We start from the raw sequence: 5,401 nt of genomic DNA on the forward strand, positions 1-5,401 counted from the left end.
TGCTCCAAACACTTGTGAAAACGGTACTGTCAATCTTTACAGACATTTAGGACAGTGTTTAGTAGTATACTGTAGTGGTTTTGATTTGCATTCCTACAATGATTAATGAAGTTGCACACCGTTTCATATTTTTATAAGCCATTTTGATATCCTATTTTGTGAAGTGCCTGTTCATGTCTCCTTCCCATTTTCTTTTGGATTCTGTGTTTCCTCTATTGATTTATACTTTTTCTATATTCTGGATGGGTCTTTTCTAATTATATGGATTGCAAATATTTTCATTCATTGTGTCTTTTCTCTCTCTTTTTTAAAGATTTTATTTATTTATTTGACAGAGAGAGACAAAGCGAGAGAGGAAACACAAGCAGGGGGAGCGGGAGAGGGAGAAGCAGGCTCCCTGCCGAGCAGGGAGCCCGATGCGGGGCTCCATCCCAGGACCCCAGGATCATGACCTGAGCCGAAGGCAGACACTTAATGACTGAGCCACCCAGGTGCTCTGAGTCTTTTCTCTCTTAATGGTGATTTTTGATACAAAATTTTATGTAGTTTAATTTTTTAATCATTTTTATTGTTAATGCTTTTAGGAGTTCTGTTTAAGAATATTTTTCTACCCAAGGTCATAAAGATCTTCTTCCATGTTTTCTAAAACCTTTCATGTTTTGCCTTCCAAATTCTGCAGTGTACAAGCAATTGTTACTTTATGACATGAACAAAGGTCAAGTTCTTTTTGTTTCTATAGATATCCAAATAGCACTGTCCCATTTGTTGAAACAACAATCTTTGCCCACAAATTTATAGTGTCACCCTTGCACCATATAAAGCTTCATATATTCATGATGCTGTTCTGATATGTTCTGTTCTATCGATGTATTTGTTTATCTTAGCCAATACCGACTTTCATAATGATTGTTGCTATATGACAAGACAACATATCTTTTCAACAGTGTCTTGGCTTGGAAATATCATTTGCATTACCAAATCAGTATCACCCTACCAATATTCACATAAAAATCTGCTGGTATTTTTACTGGGATAGTACTGAATATAACAATCCATTTGGGGGAACTAACATCTTTAAGTTATTAAATCTCTTCATCCTTGGACCAGATAAATGCTTCCATTTATTTAGGTCTTTTTTTTTTTTTCAAATTTTTAATTTAAATTCTAGTTATTTAACAGATAGTATAATATTGGTTTCAGGAGTAGAATTTAGTGATTCATCACTTAAATACAACACACAGTACTTACACAACAAATGCCCTCCTTAATGCATAGATCTTTTTAAATCTATCTTAATAATATTTCTAGTGTTTTCTGTGGCAATTTTTCACAGGACTTATTCTAATGTATTTGAAATATTTTGATGCTACTGCAATGGTCATATATACATACATATAATTTCATTTCTACCTTTTGACATCGTTTCCAACAACTTTGCCAAATTTGCATGTTAATTATAATAGTGCATATGCAGATTCTCTCTTCTTTTTCTATGCTTTTACCCTTTCTTTTTTCTTGCCTATTGCACTGACTATGATTTCAGTAGAAGTCCTAGACATCTTTGTTTTAATCTCTGAAAGAAAACATTCAATAGTTCACTATTAAATATAAAGCCTCCTCCATGTTTTCTGTGCCTATCCATTATCAGATTAAGGAAGTTTCTTCTATTCATAATTTGTTAGAAGTCTTAATTCATAAATATATGTTTAATTTTACCAAATATCTTCTCCATACTGATTTAGTGGATTATATATTTGTGCTTTATTCTGTTTATATGAATAATTTAACAGGCTGATTATTGAAGGTTAAATCAATCTTACATTCCTGGAATAAACCTAATTTGATCATGATACATCATCTTTTTTATATATTACTGAATCTGATATGCTTTTATTTTGCTTATAATTTTTTAATCTGTGCTTAAAGTTGGCCTCCATTTTACCTTTCTTTTAATGTCATTGGTGGGTGTAGTTTCAAAGAGTATCCCTCCCTCATAAAATATTAAAAGATCTCTCTTTGTCTATCATAGGAGTGTTATTTTCTTCTTAACCATTCTGTGGAAACTGGTAAAACCAGTAACAACTATAGTTTTATTTGTTGGAGGAAATTAATTATATATTCCATCACTTTAAAACTCCTAAGATTAAGGAGGTTTACTATACACACACACACTCTCTCTCTCTCTCTATATATATATATATACACATATATATATATTTTTTTTTTTGCTGTGTCAGGTTTACAAGCAGTGTTTTCTTGTCTACTCTTTCCTTTTGCGTTTCTATTCGCATATATGATAGACCACTAAACTACTGTCCCCATGTTTATAATTTTCTCTTCTTTCCATCATTTTGGGCTTTCCTCTAGCTATATTCTTCTGATCCTTCTTCCAACTACTAATCCCCTCTTCAGTTATAATAAATATGAAGTTAGACTAATCTATTTAGGCCTTAATTTTAGTTGTTTTATTTTTCAGTTCTATAGTTTCAATTTTGTTTAATATATTTTTGTGTATGTATGTTTATACACACACACACACTTCTTACATATTCTCTATTAATGCTCTAATTCTGTGCTTTATTTGCTTGAATTAAGAATAGTGGTTAGAGGGACACCTGGGTGGCTCAGTCAGTTAAGCATCTGTCTTCGGCTCAGGTCATGATCTCAGGGTCCTGGGATCAAGTCCTGCATCCAGCTCCTTGCTCAGCAGGGACCCGGCTTCTCCTTCTGCCTGCCGGTCTTCCTGCCTGCTCAGTCTCTCTCTCTCTGACAAATAAATAAATATTTTTTTAAAAAAAAGAATAGTGGTTAGTTTGTGTCTGAGAAGTCCATAAAATGGGCTCTCTGAGGATCCTTTTGTATCTCTTTTTTCCTTGCCTTCATCTTCATCCTCCTCCTTCTTTTTCTTCTTCCTCTTTCTCTTCTATTTTTTTGTTTTGTTTTGTTTTCTACTTTCTAATCTCATCTCCTCATGTGCCTAGGAGGTCTTAGTGATTTCACAAAATAAAGAAATAATTTTAAGCCTCAGAAAATATATTCACACAAAGAAGACTTTGCTTTAAGCTACTAGCAAGTAGGCAATAACAAAACAATTCAAAACACCTTGATCTAATTTTGGGATTGAGAAGGTCCAAAGCTGAAATATTTTTAAATGTCAATCTCTTCCACAACACCCTTACTCAGGGTGTATGGGGATTCATCAGTAGCCTCCCTCGGTGATATTCTCTGAAGACCAATTTTTGTCTCCAAATCTTGTGAGGTTGTAAAAACTCTTCATATTTTTGAGATTTATCTGGAGAAATCAGCCACCCCAAATATAGGGCTTATCTCACTGGGTTTCTTTATTTTCCCAGATCTTAAATCTGTAATTCTTTACTGCCTTGATAGCTCTTCGATGTCTTCAAGCTTAGTATTAATAAATTTTTCGTTTAAGTCTGGAAACTGGTCTAATTTCCTAGACTGCCATTAACCTAAAGGTGAACATAATTTTTAAATAGATAAAAGGAAGAGGGGTAGTAAAAAAAAAAAAAAAAGCAAACCATCAATAAAAAATTCCCCATAAAATTATACTCTTAAAGGACAGATGCAAACCAAGAAACAGACTCTTCACAATAGAGAATAAACTGATGGTTACCACAGGAAACGTGGGTGGGGCTCCATTAAATAGGTGATGGGGATTAAGGCATGCACTTGTAGTGATGAGCACCAGGTGTTTTATGGAAGTGTTGAGTCACTATATTGTATACCTGAAACTAATACTACACTGTGTTTTAACTAACAAGAATTTGGATACAGGGGCACCTGGGTGGCTCAGATGGTTAAGTGTCTGCCTTCGGCTCAGGTCATGATCCCAGAGTCCTGGGATCAAGTCCTGCATCGGGCTCCCTGCTCCTTGGGAGCCTGCTTCTCCCTCTGCCTCTCTCTCTCTCTATCTCTGTCTCTCATGAATAAATAAATAAAATCTTTAAAAAAAAAAAAAAAAATTTGGATAAAAACTTTAAAAAAATATTGTTTTCTCTACGGCATGACTTATTCTTGACTTAAAGACGTATTTTGTCAATGTTCTTATACCTAGGGTCTCCCAGGTGGTTCAGTCGTTAAGTGTCTGCCTTTAGCTCAGGTTATGGTCCCAAGGTCCTGGGATCAAGCCCTACATCAGGCTCCCTGCTCGGCAGGAAGCCTGCTTCTCCCTCTCCCACTCCCCCTGCTTGTGTTCCCTCTCTCACTGTGTCTCTCTCTGTCAAATAAATAAATAAAATCTTTAAAAAAAAGTTCTTATACCTGAAAATTAACCTTACAAAAATGCTAATTGGTACAATTTCCTAGAACTGTTTCCCAAATTACATTTTTCAATAAACTCTTTGTGGGAGAGGAGAAGTTCGTAGACAAGTTCTCTTAATCTACTTCTATTTAATGGATTTGCCACTGACTCTTCACTGTTCTAGAAGATATTCTGACTTATACACCAGTACGCTGATTATTTGTGGATGGCTCTTTGAAATGTGCCTCTGTATTTTTGCTCATACCCATCAGGTTGGATGACTTGTCTACACCATAAACTGCTGAAGTCTGAGGGACGTAAATCTCACATTCATTCAACATTTATTGCTGGTTCAGCAGTATTCTTAAGAAATTTTTTTTTTTTAATTTGGTGATAGGCATTTATTGTGAATAAAAAAAATTTCCTTCAACAACAGATACTGCACGTGGGGGGCCAGGACTCATGCCTGATGACTCATCTTTCAATTCTCAAATATATGCAGCTATTTGGACCCTGGTAAGAACCGTTCACAGCCCCCCAGGCACACTCCGCAGCTTTCCTCCATCCGCAGATAAGTTAGTGCCCAAAGTACCAGTCTGCCTGGGATGCGCATATTTCTTCTGGCTTCTAGAGCTAAAGGCAGAGTTCTTCTTCCTGCCTTACCGAGGGTGTCGCCTGTCCCCTCAGCCCGCTGAATAGCAGGCATAACTACTGCTCCAGGGTCACCACACCTGGCAGGACTGGATCACCTCCTTCAAAGCCTTCAGCCCCTCCACGCTCCTGTCCTTCACGGCCATGGCCAGGAGGACCGCTCTGTTTCAGCTTCCTGAGACACAAATGTCACCAGGTTCTTTGATAAGATATGGATGAGAGGCTCGTCCTACCCAAGAAGGACTTTCGTGGTGAGCACGGGCTTGCTGATGTCACTGGCCACGGTGCTGGGCTCCAGGGAGACCAGGGTACCCATCTTCCCAAACTGGGTCACCACCACCAGGATGTGAATGCTGAAGGCTGTGCAGACCACCTGCGTGAGGACCCCACACACCACTTCCATCTTCTGTTTTGATATCAGCAAGGGTTTGCCTTCCATGGATGGGTCTCTTCAATGGCACGGGCCGTGCCCGGAAGTCAAGAATTTTT

General features: G+C 37.2%; 1 pseudogene; it reads right to left on the minus strand.

Annotated features, from left to right (window-relative positions):
* Window positions 1-4,983: 4,983 nt before the first annotated feature.
* On the minus strand, window positions 4,984-5,351 carry LOC116630468 (annotated as a pseudogene).
* Between the last annotated feature and the right edge of the window lie 50 nt (window positions 5,352-5,401).

Source organism: Phoca vitulina, unplaced genomic scaffold (assembly GCF_004348235.1).
Source record: "Phoca vitulina isolate PV1807 unplaced genomic scaffold, GSC_HSeal_1.0 scaffold4, whole genome shotgun sequence".
NCBI classification, from domain to species: domain Eukaryota; kingdom Metazoa; phylum Chordata; class Mammalia; order Carnivora; family Phocidae; genus Phoca; species Phoca vitulina.